Consider the following 19496-nt stretch of genomic DNA (forward strand, 5'->3'; position numbering starts at 1 on the left):
AGCAAAGACCCTGTATGCCTGAAGAAGGATGATTGCACATGAAAGCTTGCAAATACCTTTTTCTCCAACTACTCAGTTGGTCTAGTAAAAGATATCGCACCTACTCAAAGAACCTTGCCTTCCTATGTCCTTTGACCAACAAGCTACAACCAAAAAAACCAGCATTCTCTGGTCTTCATTTGTACATGTAAATGCAGTCATTCACATTTGCACTTTTCAAACGCTTGCTTAAACTTGAAAAAAATCTAATACCTTTCTGTGCCCAAATGTTAGAATTTGCATGCAGGAAGGTCCTTAGTATAAGTACCGTATTTACTTGAATAGATGTCTACCCTGATTATAAGATGACCCCCCCCTAATTAGTTTCTATATATGGCAACTTTGTAAATTTGTTTTAATTTTCTAGGTATAGAATATAATTATTGGAGGTTTGCCTTGGCTTTGTCCCCCTCCCACTGCTACAGTAGGGAAAATAAATCTAGGGCATCAGGTAGTTCTTTGCTCTCTCCTTCCACTCAGCTTTCCCCCCTTTTGGCAACTAAACTATGCAAGGTATTAAGTCCAAAGCTAAGGGACTCATGATTTACCACATAGTTCACTGGGTTGGACCTCACCAGAGTTGGCAGCATTTCAAGCTATGGTTAATCCTGACACTGCAAACAATTAACTCAGAATCTCTCTGTTGTGCCCTCTGTCAGCTTGATGCATATGGTTATTGTGGGTCCACTTCCCATGGTAATCCTACAGCTCAGCACTGCTCGGTATATGTTTATATACCAGGTACCACCCATAAAGGATCCATGGGCAATTTAGCCCCCAGTAATGACTGGAACTAGCTGTTCTTGTCACAAGTCCTGGGATGCTCCCAAAATTTATGTGCAGATGAGGCATGGGGCAAGTTGGTTCAGCTTCACCTTGTGGAGGGCAGGACCATACTAATGATATGTGACAGCTTGAGAAAGGGCACAACAGAGGGATTCTCAGTGAACTGTATGTAATGTCGTGGCTCACCATGATTTGAAAAAGAGTTAGCAGTGAGGGGGATTGCACTTAATGGGTACTAGCATATGTCTTATTCAGATGGGTTGCACCAACCTATCTTTGCAGTAGATTCCCATTTGACTTAAGTTAGCTGGTGAGGGAGATACTGACACATACTCAGTAGAGGAAATTAAATACAGCAGCAGTACATTTGGATCTGGAGAAAGCATACAATAGAGTGGATCATACGTTTATATTTGAAACGTTAAGGAAAATGGATTTAAAGTGTTAAGGAAATTGATAGGATGCATAAGACTTATATAGACAAGTGGAAAACCAAGTGCTAATAAATGGACATCTAAACAGAGCCTTTAAAACCCAACAGGTAAGACAAGGGTGCCTGTTGTCACCAATATTGTTCATATGGACAATGGAGCTGCTAGCACGAAGAATAAGGAAAGTTAAAATCATAAGTGAGGTAAAGACATCAGGTGGGGGATAAAGTGTGCACTTTACATGGATGACATCAATGTAGTGGGTAGAGACAAATTATCAGTTGAAAGGATACTAAAACATGCAGCAGAGTATGGTGAAGTGATTGGGGCTAAATAAAACATAGAGCATTATGAGATTGGGAAACTGGAGGGAGCTAGAGAAACTTGGGGTGCCAGTATGCAAGTATAGAGGCGGCTTTGACACATTCTAATTACAGTGCATCAGAGCAGACTCGATTAATCGGCAATTACTACACTCCAACAGCCTTGCGTGTCTTGTGTATTGGCACCCCTATGCTTAAAAATGGCAGCAGGGGCACATGAACTAAAGATTGTTGAATGCTGATACATGATGCTCTAATTAAAGTGCAGGTTCCCCACTCATAGGTGATGCGTAGGGGAACCACGGGGAGGCATGCTCACCCCCCAAGGGTATTAGCGGCCCCCCTGACAGTGAGCACTTTGATTGGTAGGGGGGCGTGGAGACCATTCATGCCCCCACCGAAATTGGCCCCACCGGTGGCAGGTTTGAGCGCTTGGCAAGCAACCACTAGGGGACCCCCCCTGGTTGCTGACTGGCCACTGGGTTCCGCCCCCCGTGCCCCACTGGTGCCCCACCAGACTCGAGAGACACCAGCTACCCATGTTTCCATGCACCCTTGGACTACAAGTGGTGGAGGAAGAGATTATGGTTTTAGGGATCCCAATTGAGGCAGGAGGGAAAGGAAATAAAGCATGGGAAAAGGTGACAACAAGGAAAGACACTGTCCTTTGCTGGAAATGTTTAATATGTGAAGTTTTGTAAGTGTGAAATGTAAAGTTTTGAAGTTTTGTAAATGTGTTTTTAATGATTTTATAAACACACACGCACGCGCGCGCGTTCCTGTCAGCATGTATGCCCAGTGTGGGCCATGTGTTTTATAGTTATGCTCAGTGTTGCCTGCATTTAATCAACTTCATAGCTGGTTCCCATTACTGGGCACATACTGCTTTTGGTAGCAGTTTAATGATAGACAATGTATTTAGTAGGGGTGTGCAAAACGGGCCCTATTCGATTCGGATTTAGATTTGGCCCACATCGGGAATTCATTAATTCAGATCACTGTCCCTGATTTGATTCAGCCGAATCTGAATCTGAAGATTCAATGATGATTTGGAGAATCAGTGATTCAGACATAGACACAACTTTAAATGTTTCTTCTACATAACTCAAGGTACCAGGCACAGCTCATGAATGCTGTGACGCTGGGCCAGATGGAGCATCCCACAGGAGTGTGAGGGGGCCCCCCTGCATGCTCAGCGGTGAACCTGGAAGTGGACCAGAAGTACTTCCGGTCCACTTCCAGGTCTGCAGGGGAGCACGCTGGCACCCCCCCCCCGTACCCTCTCCCAACTCAGCGATTGGCTGTAGGAGGACTATGGGTGCCCCCCAGACTCAGGAGGCACCAGTTGTCAAGGCAGAAGGAAGTGGGGGGGGGCACATGCTCTCTGGTGAACCCAGAAGTGGACCAGAAGTGCTTCTTGGTCCACTTCTGGGTCTGCTGCCGAGTATGCTGGGGAGCCCCATGCGCTCCTATGGGACACTCCATCTGCCCCAGTGTTGCAGTATTCATGAGCCACCTGCTACCTAGAGGTGTGTAGAAAAAACATTTTAAGCTGTGTCTATGTCTGAATCGTCGAATCTTTCCGAATATTTCCAAATCGATTCAGAGGGATTAAAGGGTCCTCTAATTCAATTCGGATTCAGAGGTTTGGCCACCAAACCAACCTGAATCTCTGCCAGATCAGATCAGGGACTGAAACTTTGCACAGCCCTAGTATTTAGTGAGATTTTTGTTGTATGCAATTATAAGATGAGGGGCTTTTTCCCCGATGCCAAGTGGGGGGCAGAAACCTCCTTGTATAAGCGAGTGAATATGGTAGGTTAGCAGGTGCCAGTTCTGAGGCTTGCAGCTGACTAGTTATGCCCAGATGCAGATGTTTGCTTTACAGAATATAGGAATATGCATGTTCATGCATCATATTGGTCATGCACAAGTAGAGGGTAGGCTGAAATATTACCCCCTTATGTGTTTTCACCCTTTCTTTTTGTTTCCATTATGTTATTAATACTGTCAGTATGTATCATATATACTTGTTGGCTCATGAAGGTATAGTCAAACTCACTGAACCATGCACCTGTAACACCCTGAGCAATCCTTCTTTAGTTCATTTGGGAGTTGAGTATATTTAATTGAAAGAATTGGGGACTAACCCTTACTCAGTATAAAATGGCACAGCTGAACATCTGCTCCCTTAGGCTTAAGTAACATTTTGAATGGCTGAACTATGGCATTTAATGACAACCATGATATCTTAGATGGCTACAGATTTGCTACAGTACTTTGCATATATGTGGTTCTTTTCATAATGCAATGCTATAGTCATAATTAATCTAAATAAAATAGTTTTAACTTCGTAAAAAAAAAAATCACCAAATCCTCTCCCTCTTCTCAAAATACCTGCCAAAATGTAGCAGAGTGGTGTTATCAGTTCTTCTAGTTTGTTTTTCTCAAAGGTGGCCTTGTGTTCACTGAAAAAATTAGGACTCTAGTATTGCCCTTAACTTGAACCCTACCCATCTGTAAAATACCCATTCAAGTGTGATAGGGATTTTAAGTCAAAGTGGATGGCCTGTCGGGCAATTGGCGAAAATTTGTGGTAGCATAACTCATTAGCTGCTAACTTGATCAGTCTGCAGTGCTAGGCAACATGAGTATCATTACAGTCTGGTGCCTTTCTATAAACTCAGAAAGGACAGATGAATTGTTGTACAATGCACTGGGAAAGAATTCATAGTGTCTTCATTTACCACAGTGCAAAGAACCTTGACATTGGTACCCCAGCAATCGTATTGCCACACGAGTGTAGTGCCAGTGTTGATTCAACAGCTTCAGTATTATTTTACAGTGTTTCTACTTTCATTCAAGCTCAGCTTAGTTAAGAGGAGTAACTTAAGTGTAGGTTAATGAAATGAATGCTGCACTGAAGACCTACCCTTATAAGTTCCTTTCTTCGTTCTGGAGATACTCATCCATAGGTGAGAGAAGCAAGGCAGGCAATAGCATTTACATAAAATGGAACAGTAATGTCCTTCAGCTCTTTCAAAAGGGTTTGGCCACTGGGGTCTTGGGTACAATATGGAACACATTTGATGGTATGGTATGTGGGCTGATAGGTCTATGCTGGCAAGATCTTGCTGTCCAAAGACCAATGACAACAAGATTCTTCCTTGTTGAAGACATTTTGAACCTTTTTTTTCTCTTCTGCTAATCTACCAATTGGATTTGCTATTGCCTCATCTTCAAGAAATGATGGACAGTGTAATGCAGCAGAATAGGAATCCTTTAGAATTGTGGACACACAATCTTCTTTAAGAAAGGCCTCATAAGGTATAATGGGAATTATTTTGCTCTAAGTGCCAAACTTAGTAATCACTATGCTAGGCACTATTTACAGAATGTGCATTGTATTGGGTTATTTTTACTACCTTCCTGTTTTGTGTATCTGCATTCTAAATCATCATCAGCCTGCCTCAACAGCTTAACTCTCTGCTTGTTAGATTTGGCTTCCCAGAACTATTGCCCTCAGTGGAGACCAACCCATGAGATAGCTTTTGCTACTTGTACAAGCATATCTTTTAATGATTCAGAGATCTGCACCAACTCGGTCAAAAATAAAAGAATCCCTATATAAGCAAATAAAATGTGAATTGAATACAATGTTCCTGATTTATCTGAAAACATTGGCTAAAAGTACTTCATTTCTTTTACTGCTGCAATAAAGTAATTTTACAGTTAGTAACATATAACTTACAGGAGTGACAAATTTGGTACTTAAAAAATATTTAGGTTAAAAAACCTGTCACTTCTAGTAAGTCATTTTTAGAGTGTAATCACTTTAATTCTCCCCTCTAATTTTATCACTGGGAGATAAGCTCTCAGAGCCCCCTAACCTCCTGTAAAGAATCTGACTGCTGCTTTTTGTTGCAATTCCCAGCCAGAATGACAGAGTGAGGATTTTGGTTTGTTTGTAGTTAAGGTTGATCTAGGAATTAGGGACCACTAGTAGAACATCTTAATATCTAGGAGCATAGGCAATAGAGAAACATTATTAATGTGGGTTTTTGGGGATTCATAAATTACAAAAAAACCCACTGGATTATTAGAAAATTCCATAATTAATTTATTATTACAGTGTGCTTAATATAAGTGCAAGGCCTTAGGATTGAAGAAAGGTTTTGCCTTTACCAGTATTCAAAACAATGCTAACTAGCAACAGCCTGGGACAACTTTTGTGCACCTCATTAAGGCTTGTTACTCTATTTTTCAGACTCTGCCTTGCCTCTAATAGCAATCTTGAAATTGAAGGGATCTAATGTTCAGGGCTGCTTAAGAAGCCTTGAAATTGATGGCTCCCAGTTAGTTTCACCTATATTGCAGTTGAACAGTTTCATTATGAAATAGAGGATGTAGAAATTCCTTTACATTTAAACAATTGATATACTTAGCTGATATACAGCTAACATTTCTTCCAATATGTGCAATAGGAAAACAATTCTCAGAATATTCATTCATGGGATATGTGCAATGAGATGGGTGTTGGAGTGGCAAAAACACCTTTTTTGGCCACCTGCTGGGCCCTAATAGGTTGCCTCCTTTGGCCTTTCAGGGTTCCACCCTGTTACCTCACCGACCACCCCTTGATGTTATAAATGCACAGGGAGGTTGCCCCTTGAGGGCAAAGAGGGTTTGGGTGGTAGGCCCTTGTCTGGGTTGAAACCACCTGGCCTTGTCCCACTTTACTCTGGCTGAGCCACAACCTCGTGGGCCCCAGCTCCATGGCTCTAGGCTCCCTGCCCACCCCCCCACCTCCATGCCTCTGGGATCCCTGGCCCTGGCTCTGCTCTCATGGGCTTTGGGTTCCTTGGCCCCTGGTCTTGCCTTCTGCTGGGTATAGGCTTGTATACCATTCTCATTTATGCCTTGCCCCTTGTGGGCTCTGGGCTTCTTGGTCCCTGGTTCTGCCCTCTTCAGGCTCTAGGCTTGTGCTCCAGTCTTTGCTGTCTGACACCAGAGTCCTTCCACCAGTAACAGTTTTTAGGATCTGGGGTATCCTTGGGCACCCTTCTCAGTAGCCTCCTCTGCACCTACAGCCACAACCCATTCCTCTGGTATAAATGAAAACTGAAACATGAGAGTCTGCTCAAAACCTAAAGGTTCCCTTCCCACAGTTAATCTCTCCCAGAATCGTTCCTCTGGGCTTCCCAACCTGGCTTCTTCCTGGAGCTTTGTCCACTGCAGCTCTTACAGCCAGACTGACCCTTCATTCTTGCTCCAGGCCTGTCAGTCACTGCTTTCACCTGGACAGAGCAGTCAAATTGGGTAGGGGCGCTGTTCCAATATGCATGTAAATGGAGAATACTATTACTTGTTCTTGCACTGGTAAAACCAAGAGCATATAGAAATAACAGTATTGTACTAGTACAGGGATGGGCAAAATATGGCCCACAGGTTGGATCTGGCTTGCCAGCTGATTGGATCTGGCCTGTATATGGGCCCCCACTAATTCATTGTATCCGGCCTGACCTGGGGCCATCACTGCTGCACTTGGCATGGGTCTGAGTCTTGCCTGCTCCTGCCTGGGGCAGCATGTGTAGTTCTCCCAGCCTCCCCCACCACTGGGTCTTAGTCCTAGCCAACAGGGATAGCTTCTGGGTAGGGCTGCTGCTACCACTGTGCAACTGCCCAGGGAACTGCTGAGCTCCCCTGGCCTCCAGTGACTTCTCCTGACCCTGCTGCAGTGCTCCAGACAGCAGGTAGGGAGGGGAAGCTGCAGCATTGAGGGGAGCAAGGTGAGGGGCAGCTTCTGCCTGCAGCTTGCGTTGGTCCTGGTCATGCATGACTAGGCAGGGGAGCATGTGGATGGAAGGGAGGATGGTGTAAAGGAACTCAGCTGCTCACAAAGCCCCACCAGGCAGGCACGGGACAGGCAGGTGGGGTGGGAGAGTCGGCAGCAGCAAGATCCAGTGCAGGCTTAGCTGCAGCCCTGCCGGGCAGGCACAGGACAAGCAGGTGGAGTGGGAGAAGCAGCTGCAGGAGCCAGTGCGGGCTCAGTTACAGCCCTGTTGGGCAGGCACAGGACAGGCAGGTGGAGTGGGAGCGGCAGCTGCAGGAGCCAGATCACCAGCTGCTTTCCCAACTGTAGTGTATTGTAAGCCAGGCAAGCAGGGCTGATCCCCTTCCCCCTGCCTGTGGAGGGGCTGAATTCAGCCACATCATAGAGCTGGCAGAGGGGAAGCTGGGTCGGGGGAAGACCCCAACACATGCACACCCAACCCACCCACACTTCTCTTATGCCCCACTCTCCACCATACCCACACACACACAAAACAACTTCCCCATGCACATCACAGCCCAACCGCACATCCCACCATACCTACCCACCACACACCCCACCCCAACCCCACATATATTCCATACACACACCACCCTCACCATACCCCCCACACACCCCAACTACATACACCCCCAATTACACACACCCTCTACCCCTCCACACAATATACAAGCAAGCCCCCCCTCCTCCAAAAAGGACTTCTTTCTGGGCAAAGGGAGAAAGTTCTGGTGGCAAAAGTCAAGGCTTAGGGGTGGGACTTCTGGTCCCAAGATGGCAAGCAGGGGGTGGGGCATCTATAAAGGGGCAGCCCTTGATGCTTCACCAAAACTCATTAATCACATCCAGCTGAAATAATTGCCCACCCCTGTACTAGTTTGTTTATCTTTTGAAAGTGTTGTTTCTAGCCTGGCTATGGGTAGATTACTTGTGCTGTAATCAAACTATCTGCTTTCTTAAAATAGTCTACTACAGAAGGAAGCTTGATTAAGTTGTAGTCTTACCAGTAAAGTTCACTGAAACTATCAGGAATAGTAAGGATCCTTGTGTGAAGACTTTACCTGCAATATGTTTTCTTTCAGATGTTTTATCCCTGTGTTAACAATTTGATTTTATTATTAATGGAAAGCTCTATTTTGGAGAAAAGTTGCACACACAAAAAAGAAGCAGTTAGTATAGCTTTAGACAGAATCTTATAGAAACATGTGCATTAGCTGCATCATTTTCTGGAGGAAAACTCTCGTGACATCTTTGAGGGATGACAGTTTTTCTATATTCTTAGTTCCCTTAATAATTAATGCTTTGGAGATCCTGTTCTGATCTATAATGAAAATGAATGTTTATAGGCTAGAAGGAGAAAGACACTGAAAATTCACTGAGGCAAACTGTTTTTGATTTTATTAACCAGTTGGCAAGGAGTCTTTATCCCATTGCTAATAGATTATTGATAAATAGATTTTTGTTATTTAGGAAGACCTCAGTTCAGAAAAGGATTTGTATATATGCTTATTTTCATTTTTATTCCGAATAACAATTAAATGTGTTTTTAACTTTAGGCTCATAGCTATAGTTTCTTTGATTTTAATGGGAAATAATAATATTTGTAAATCTAATCATGTACTTTTGTTCCATCTTGAATAGGGAAGAATCTCTGACTCAAGGTCACAACCACACAGCCTCACAATTAAGGATCTTTGCATTTGGACTTCAGTAGTAAAAATTCTCTTTTTCTCAGCACTATATTAAATTTTGCTGGAGAAAGAAGTGAAATATCTCCAAAAAAAAAAGACACGAGGGAGCCAATTCCTACTTCTTTTGACTTCAAATGGAGGTTGACTCATTATAGTTATGTTTGTGCCTAGAACTAGCATTTTATTCATTGTTTTTCGCATACAGCCAGTTTAGATGTATGCTGAATAGCTTAAATTGATATAGAAGTTTTTGGTGATTCACCAATATTTCAGCCTGTTGTGGCTAGAACTAGGGGTTGCACTTGGTGTGAAATATGTATAATGACAAACTGCTGTACTTTGTATTATCTTGCAAACTCAAGATTTAATGAGCTTTTGGGAAAACAGCAATCATTAATTTTTTTTAAAATAAAAATTTTCTTAGTTTTGAGAGATGATTTTCCAGTTTTTGAGTAAACTTTTCTTTGTCTCTTGAGGCACAATATATTAATATTTAATTTAATATATAAACAATGCAATATATAATATAAATTACTATATAGCTTATTTAACTGTATATATTTAAATGATATATAGTATACAAACTTGCCTTTTTTATAAATTAAAATATATATCTTAAAATAATTTAACATATAAAAATGTTGTGGTTTTATAGTATTTTCATAAAAAATAGTTGTTTTGTTGAATTTGCAAATTGAAATGACAGCCAAAATCAAGACTCCTTATAGTCTTTCACAAATAAAATGTGAGGAGGATATGTAGATGTTGAGGGGTCTTAAGGTTCTGTCACAGAGTCATTTTGTATCCTTGGGTAAGTCAGGAGTGAACATATCAAAATCATTCTCTCTTTTGTCAGATATGCTTGCAGCCTACTTTAGATTCTTGGGCTAGGGACACAAATTACACACAAACCAGTTGAAATGATCAGAAATCAGTTTAAATCTGTAACACAACATAAGTTTAGTGCACATAAACTGCTTTCAAAATAGCCAAAACCAGTTTATGATAAACCTGCATGGATGTAGTGTCAGGTTTAACTGATTTAGGTTAAATCAGTTTATTGAACTTCTGTCCCAGATCCCCTCCAGATTCAAGTTAACTCAGAGTCCCCCAGAATCCCAGGATGCTTTGCACCTCCCCCCAAAAATCCCCCTTACAGGGTGGGCAAGCCAGCTTTGGCCCAACCTGTCTTCTCCAACCAAGCAGGGAGGTGTTCTCTAGTGTGCCCTGATTTCTTGCCTGGGCCTCTATGGGCATACACTTCTGGAATCAAAAGTGAATGTCTGCTCATTTGCTTATTGGTTCAATCTACACAACTTTGACTAACCTGCAAAGATTGAATCAATTCAGCCTCAGGATTTTTGACTGTCTGTACTTAGCCTTAGGCTCTGATTGTTTCCCATGGGTATTAGGTATCTGCTACAAATCAAGTCAATGGGAGTAAGTTTAAATTACTGAATATTGTTGCAAATACTGTCCTTATCATTTTCATAAAATATTTTGCTTCCTGCAAAATGGGTATATTGTTACTTAGCTCCCAGGGGCTTTCTGAGATTATGTAATTGAAATTAATATTATTTTTATTGTTTATTACAAATGTAATCAGGTACCATCATCTTTAGAAACACACAAATTATCAGGGACATGTGAAAGCCATTTTCACAGCTTTTATATCACAATGGAACTATTTTCAGTTAAAACAAAACCAAAGGACAGATCTTGAGATGAAAGCAATAAATTAGCTTGATGCTGAAGCTTTGATAATAGTGTCTTATAGAACTTAAATATGTAAAGTGGAGCATGTTTTCAAAAGCCACTACAAGTGGCTTAGACAGATGCGTTTTGGAATGACATCCAGGGAGCCACTATTACGGCATTGATATAACATACAATGCAGTCTACTTTTCCGCATATTGGATGCCATGTGATTATGCTAGCCTCATTCTCTCTTGGAGCTTCTTTTATTATGCTGTATAAATCATGCTGCACCACAATAGCCATGAGTCACTTGCACTCCAATTTGTGCACCAAATAGTATGGTAGGTAACCACAAGCTGTATGATCAGTTATTACAGTGATGATCTTTGAAAGATGATTATAGTAGTATATTATTTTTTATCATCAGTGGCTTGTCTCAAAGGTAAAGGTGCTCTTTGCTTGGTTTGACTGATGTGAATTGTAAGCTTATGCTTCATGTTTCATGAAAAAAAAATCACATTTAACAGAGCTGTTTAGGGAGTCTCTTACAAAGGTACTCAATTCTCCCAGCCACTCAGATGCTATTTTACAAGGAAAATACACTTAAAGGTGCTGTTTTAGCATTTGATTTTTCCCCCCCTCTCTATCATCTCATTTCTCCTAGGGATATTGTTTCAACTTGACATCTGCACATTGATACATGTAAGTTCTACTTTAATATCAGTTACATAAATAACTCTTGGTGCATCTGGTTAACAACATACAGTGCATGCTGTCTGGCCTGTGGCTTATCTCTGTATGTTGAGATTAATGTCATTTAGTATGTTTAATAATATGAGTCTGGCCTCACACTAACAAAAAACCTGTCCAGCATGACACTTACCGAAAGTTAACTTACCCTTTAGTAAGTATTAGAGGTGGTCCATAAATAAAGCATGAAATGAGGAAATTATAGATTTGTAAATGAATAAGGCCAAGAAAGGGACATTATGATTATCTAGCTAGTCCAGGCCCAGTATAACAAAGGGCCTAAGATTTCCTGTGAATTAATTTTGGTTTGAACTAGACCATGTGGTTAAGAATTCCCACTTTATTTTGAATCTGAATTTGTTTAGTATTAGCTTCCAGCCATTGGGTGTTGTTATATCTTTGTCTAAAGGATTGAAGCGGTCTCCAATATTATATTTCTACTCCCCATGTAGGTATATATAGGCTATAGTCAAGTTACTTCTTAACATTTTATTTAATAAGCTATGTAGATTGAGTTTCTCCAATCCTTCACAGAAAGGCACAATTTCTAACTTTTAAACCATTCTTTTGATGGTTCTCTAAATCTTCTAGAATTTTACAGCATTTGGGAACACCAGAGCCAGTATGGGAGGTAACCACAAGCTTTATGATCAGTTATTACAGGGATGATCTTTGAATTATTATAGCAGCAGTTGCATCTGTATCATCAAAATAAAAAAATATATATATGCTGTTTTTCATAACACTTAGCGTTAGCACGTTTGTCTACAATATTGCACTAGGGCAGGAGTGTTCAGCTAGTGACTTGTGGGCCACAAATGGTGTGAATGGTTAACACATGGTCTGTAGACCCTGGTGGCTGCCTCTCCTCTGCTACATAGTAGGACAGACCAGGGGCTGTACACTGTAAACTGCCTGCATAACAAGGAGGAGATCTCAGGGGTATGACAGCATGAGGCATTGAAGGCACACCAGAATTATAACCTGTTCAGCCTCCACAAGAGAAGGCTTAGAAGGGATCAGATGGCCATTTACAAACTCATGAGGGGGGTCCAGTGAGAATTGGGAGAGGCTCTGTTCCCCCGGGCACCACTTGGAGTTACTAGGAATAACGGCCACGAATTGTTAGAGGGAAGGTTCAGGCTGGACATCAAGAGGCATTACTTTACAGTTAGGCTGCTGGGCTCCCAAGTGAGGTGGTACTTTCTCCCACAGTATCTTGTATCAAAGGCCTTAGTGAGGTCAGTGAAGGCCATATACAGGTCCTAATGTTGTTTCCCGCACTTTTCTTGGACCTGGTGGGCAACAGATTGTCATTTGCCTCATGGAATGGTCTGAAACCACACTGAAATTCCAGCAGAGCTGCTTAAGCAAGAGGTTGAAGACAGTTCAGGAGGTGCAGGGAAGGATTTTCCCTGTTGTGGAAAGAAGGACGATACCTCGATGGTTCCCACACACAGACTTATTTCCTTTCTCAAAGATAGTCCCAGTGTCGGCATTCCTTATGTCCCCAGGGACCTCTTCATTTTTACAAACTCATAGAAGAAATTTATGGAGTCTCAGTACCAGTTCCTCACTGCCAGCCTTGTAGATTTCAGCAGGTATGCTGTCTGGTCTAGTAGCCTTGTTGGTTTTGGTTTCCTGAATGGCATTGCCATAAGTCCTGTAGGATACGAGGGATGGTGAGGAATTCTCTTTCAGGGTGCTGCGGAATGGACTCAGTGGTGGAATCCGGCACTGTCAGCTCGCGGTTCAGGAGTGCTGCAGAGTGCTCTTTCAATCTAGCTTGAATAGATTCATTGTCTTTGAGGAGTATTGAGCCATTGCAGGAAGGTAGGGGCTTAGAAAGTCGGGCCATAGGTGGCTTTTATTGCCTGGAAAAAGCTACGCATGTCATGTTCGTCAACCTAGAGTTAGATCTCTTTGCCTTTATGTTGCTACTCTGATTTTTGATTTCCTGGATCTTCCTTTGAGCTTTGGCTTTGAGGAGCTGATATTTCTCCTTCTGCTGTGACTAGGTGTAATCTTCACCAACTGAATGAGCCCTTGTCTTCCAGCTGAGGAGTGCTTGGATCTCAACATTACTGTCATTGAATCAGTCTTGGTGTAAACAGGTAGTATAGCCAATGGATTCATTACAGGCCATATGGATGGTGGTTTTAAACACCTTCCAGAATTCCTCAATGTTGCCTTTATTTGTGGACAGGGCAGAGAGCTTTCAATCTAGGCACTGTCAGAGATCCTTACTGACATTTGGGCCTTGAAGAGATTTGGTGTTGAAGGCCCTTCAGCTTGCTTTTACGTGTTTTGGAGTAAGTTAAATGTTCATAATGGATCTGACAAGACAGTGATCTATCCAGCAGTCATAGGTTCTTTGTATGACTCGTGATACTGATACCCATACAACCATGGGTTCTAACAATAACATAGTTGAGGACTGGAGCAGTACGTAGAGTCAGCATGTCTCCATGTTTTTTTGCATTTGTTGTGGTGTATGAAGATGGTGTTTACAATGACAAGACAGTGCTCTGAGCATTTGGTCAGGAGAATAACGCCATTGGAGTTGGCTTTCTGTACCTTTTCCTCCCTTCCTAATGGTGGTACTAGAGTTCCAGGTCATGTCCAGGAACATTAGGACACTGCAAGGTCTTGGTTCACAGAGAGATCATTATTATGACTCCGTAGTGGCTATGCAACAGAACTCTTTAAATACAGAGCTTTCAAAAGGAGTTACTTTTAAAAGGAATTGCTTATTAAAAAGATAGTGAGAAACATCATGAAAAAGATTCTTGGAAAATTTTGGCTGGTAAGCTTCTTTGGGTAGATGTGATATCTTTAATCAGACTGAGTAGTTGGAGTAAAATTATTTGCAAGATATCACATCTGCCCAAAGAAGCTTGCCTGCCTATGTCCTTAGACCAACATGGCTACAACCAAACCATACGGAAAATGCCAGCATTCAGAAATAAGTCTTCTTGTGTTTTCAGGTTATAGAAGTAGGAAACAAGTTTAATGTATCACAGACAATTAAGGGAATAATGACTAGTGAGTGCACTTAAGTTTTCCTTGACTTATTTCAGATAAAATAGTTAAGCAAACATTTATAATGAACATCTATGGTCACATAGTGGTTATAAGACGACTGCTAAAAACAAATCACTTAAGTCACTGAACTTGCTTATTAACCAGTAAGACTAAGTGGGTGATGATCATTGTCCTAGATATTAGCAGTACCACAAGTTATAAATAATAGGTTTATAAAGAAGGGAACTTAAGCAGCCTTTAAAATTGAATTGTACAATTAATGAATGAAAGTAAAGTTGATCTAATACAAGCAGTCTTCAACTTACAACATTTCAAGTTACAACGTTTTGCACTTACAGTGTTTATAAATTGACACCCTGTTTCAACTGTCTGACATCAGTTTCAACTTTACAATGCTTGATCTGATGTGACGCCATGCCAGCGAACAAATTCGCTGCATCACCCATCTCCATGGAGAACATCTGTCTAAACTTCCTTGGACACTTTCCAAGCAGACAAGACTCTAGAAAAACCTGCAGCCAAGACTCCTGAGAGGACTTCAGCCAAGAGTCCTTCAAAAAGTTCAGCAAAGTCACCTCAAAAAGTCCTTCCAAATCAATATGATTGCTATTTACGATATAAATATATTAATATAGCTATATTATTCATTTATAATTGATTGCGTATAAAATTCTGGGGTATTTTTGGTGAAAATAGGGTTTTGGGCCTTGGTTCAGGAACAAATCTCCCATTTATAACATTGTTTCTTATGAGAAAATCAGTTCTGAGTTACAGTGTTTCAACTTAAGACAAGGTTTTCAGGAACCAATTGTGTCATAAGTTCGAGGACTGCCTGTACTTTAATACAGCATTTGATTCTCATGAAATCATTCTCAAATTAATTAATCCAAACCTATGTAGAGAGAGGTACTTTCTCAGGTCACAAACCTGGCTGAAGGATCATAAACAAAAGGTTCTGATAAATGATAAGATACTGAGTTGTGAAGGTAGGGAAATATAAGAATTTGTACATTTCTGCATCTAAGGTTTCCCCAAAATGGGTGCAGCCTTGAAGCTGCCATAGTCATTGTAGGGCTTCAGTGTGAGAGGCTTTGGCAAGTCTTAGCTTCTCAGAGATCTTCCAAGTTTGCAATTGGGCCTCAGCTTGATAGTAGCCCCTCCCCCCACATAGCCTGAGGATGGTATTAAGAAATCTCTGCAAAAAGATCCTTGAAGAGCTTTTACTTCCTAAGAGTCCTCTCCTGTGTTATTTTTTGTAAGGACTGACTAGACCAAAATTGTATGGTAAAATGGATGTCCTAGTGCTTTTTTTTTTTACCTCACTAGATGCATGTGAAATGGAGGTATTGTGTTTCTGTGTACAACTATTTATACATGTAATGAGAGAGATGAGGATTTCTTAGGGTGATATCTTTTATGGGACGAACTCTGTAGTTGGGATAAAGTTAGACAAACTTTTGTATGTAAGACCTGAAGAATGGCTTGCATCCAAAAGCTTGTCTGACTTTTTCCGAACTACAGAGTTGGTCCCATAAAAGATATCACCCTAAGAAATCCTTGCCTCATAATTTCTGGACCATCACAGCTACAGCATCACTCTTTTACTACTGTAACATAGAAGAAAGCTTTGATCATCATGGAATTTGTGTACGTATTGTACTATGGATGAAATTCAGTATGTAGAATTGGGGAAGGAGGAAGGGAGAAATGTTAGCATTCCTATGTGGATTTATGCCAAACCAGAAGTTTCATCTCTTTTCTAAATAGGTTTTTCCAATGAAATAAAGGAAGTTTAAAAATTAATGTTAATGAAACTCATCAGTGAAAGCTGCATTTATTTTCTGTAAGCAAAAGGACAGTGCTGGCCCTTAAAAACTTGCCAGTTGCCTTTAGGCATCTAAATAAGAATTGACAATTAAATAACTTTGGTGTTTGAATACTTTGGTTATTTTCAGTAGAACAATAAAATAGAGAAATTGTGCAGATATGGAGGTAAGCATATCCACATAAAACTGCCACTGCTGGATCAAACATGGAATTATATTTACAAGATCATTAAACCTGGTGAGCAAAAACTTCAATCAGAGCAATTATTTCATAAGACGAAATGCAAAGCAGTAAGCTTTATTTCTACAATTTTTTTTAGTTGGGTAGTTAATATAATAAATTCAGCAATGTTTGTACCCCTATTTTTCCTTTATATTTTCTTATAGATTTCAGTTGGTTTGATTACCCACTACCTTGTGAATTAATTATTTTTCCCTTCTTTCACTTTTATCCTGTGACCACAGCAATTTGGTGTTTTTATGTGTTTGTTGTCTTGTTTTCCTGGATTTTATTTTTACAGAGTTTTTGCCTTTATTTTGAATTTTGAAAAATGGCTGCTTAACCAAGGAACAATTTCAGCAGAATTAAACTGCATTTTTTTTTTTTTTTTTTTTTTAATTCTCAACCATGGAAGATCCTCTACTCAACCCTGCTTCCCTTCACCTCTCGGTCAAAAATTGCATCATTTCATAGTGAGAAGAGTACATTAAAACACACAATAATAATAATAATAATAATAATAATAAATGTTAATCAAAAAACTGCATGTGTCTTTCTGATTGTGCCAGTGTTGTGGTATTCAATTATGCAATTTTCATTGGCATATTAATCATCTTTTCAACAAACAAGCCGGCGTTAATTAAAGCAAACCATGGATAAAGACATGTTGCCGGATCATCATTCCGTTTATCACAGCGCACAGGCTGGCCGTTAAGTAAATTCTGGACTGTGAGATGAATTTCAATGTTGGCTTCATCTTTTTTGTTGGAGTTTGAATGCAACTCATCTAACAACAACAACAAACTTCAGGCTTCATAAGAGAAAGATGAATTTATTTGTAATTAATGGCAAGTGAAGGAAGATAAAATAGTTGTATGCTTCTACTGGGAATAGAGTATTTGGAACCAAATAATTTTTGAAGATAGTTCCCTCCCCCACCCTTCCCCTTCCTCAAGTGTTAAAGCAAAGAATAAATGAGCCAACAATTACCTTTTTAAATACAGATTTGATTTTAGATTTGAAATTATTCATAAACTGATTGTATGATTCAATATATGATCTATGGAAAGAGAGGGGGTGGGGGGAGAAGAAAGAGACAGAGAATGAAGCAAAATCACCCTTAGTGATATGCATAGGAAAATGCTAGGATGAAGTGCACTTAAGATCTTTCTTTCATGAGAAAAACAATACCTTCAGTTAGTTACCAGTTGTTATAATGTAGAGCTGGCTTGACAAACTTTCCAATTAAGCCCTTGAGAGTAAGGATGCAGTCCTGCAAAAATATGTGCCCATGAATAACTTTAAATATGTCCAAGTGAAGGACATTTTTTCAAGTGTTTGTGAGACTGTTGGCTCTTTGGGGAAAGAACATTCTTTCTGTATGGGTGTGCATTGCCTTGCACTATATGTTTTTTACACCTTTTCTGTAGTGATTATTTTATCATTTAGACACAGCCTAAATGATAAAATATGGTGGCAATTTCATGATTTTATCATTTAGGGTGTGTCTACTCTGATATGTGGGGTTGACCCTTGATGTTGTCTAATCAGCCGGAGCAACATGAACCATCTTTCCCCATCTAAATCACACTTTGTACTTTACACACTTATTGCTTTATTGCACTTCTTATTTGCAAAGCAGGGCCCTTCTAGAAAGCCTAGCAGACTGCTTGCCTATCCTTTTGGGTTTGCCTTCCTCATTGACATCTATGAAAAGATATGGGAGTAGAAAGCCTAGTACTCAAAATAAGGAATTAAGAGCTAGCTACTAAAGGACTTTGTGTTCTTGAAACTTGCTTGCCTGGTAAGTTCAGGTCTTGCTGTAAAAAAACAGGTGGTCTAGTAAGTGAATGGGAATAAGCGGCTTACAATGTAAAGTTCAGTTTACAAGCCATTTGGAGTTGTGTTTTGGGCTTTACAGTATAGATTTGCCATTGATGGGCTTTAGGATGACCTTAAGGTAAACGCTATTGGTTCTAGACACATCAGTGATGTAAAAGGTTAAATGATTAATCATTTATCTTACTAGTTATTCTTTAGGTTGGGGTGGGCGCAGTCTGGCAGGGAAGGAGGGAAGGGAAGCCGCATGGTGCCCCAGCAGAAACCAGAAGGCAGCAGGGCAGTCAGGCAAGAAGTGAGGAGGTGGGGAAGGGGAGGGGCTAATAGCTTTTTGAATGGCCTCCTTCACTTTAGAATAGCAAAAAGAATCTGTTGTGTCTGATCTGGAGTTTAGTCCTGAGGCATTAATGAAGAGGTTGCTAGTCTTCCGTCAGGTTTGTTAAGGAGTTTGGTCACTATTAATTAAAATAATACTTTCCAGGATACCGGAACAGTATAATTTGATGATTTGACATACGTGAATATCTGGATTTATTTTTCCTAATTAGTTTTTCTAAGAGACTCTGTCTTGAAGGCCTAAGTATGGATATAAGTACCTATAGTTTAAGTACCTTCTAGTTTCAGCCTAGCTTAAATCACCTTAATAGATAAAGTTAGAAAATTCAGACACTGCAAAGACTAGTATGCTACATTTCCAAAACAAACAAACAACCTCCCCCCCGCCAACATAAGCAAAGAACAATGATCAGTTAGCCAAATGCTGCTCTAGCTTAAATTATTCCCCTTGTAATCCTATTACAGGCATTAGAAATTCCAGTGGTGGTAACTTTCCTGAGAATTGCCTTCCTACATCTTTCTTAAAGGAACTGGCCGAGGACATTGCAAGTGCCCTGGCACGGCTTTACGAGCACTCGTTGTGCTCTGGTGAGGTACTGGAGGACTGGAAGAGGGCCAGTGTGGTCCCCAACTTCATAAAAGGCAGGAAGGAGGACCCGGGGAACTATAGGCCGGTTAGTCT

At 40.6% G+C, this 19496-nt stretch overlaps 1 protein-coding gene across 1 annotated transcript in view; it reads left to right on the forward strand.

Annotated features, from left to right (window-relative positions):
• ZFPM2 (zinc finger protein, FOG family member 2) overlaps positions 1-19496 on the forward strand; it is a 339889-nt gene that overhangs the window by 55378 nt on the left and 265015 nt on the right. The window lies entirely within an intron of this gene.

The sequence above is a fragment of the Crocodylus porosus genome, unplaced genomic scaffold (assembly GCF_001723895.1).
Source record: "Crocodylus porosus isolate Cpor-Errol unplaced genomic scaffold, CroPor_comp1, whole genome shotgun sequence".
Classification (NCBI taxonomy): domain Eukaryota; kingdom Metazoa; phylum Chordata; order Crocodylia; family Crocodylidae; genus Crocodylus; species Crocodylus porosus.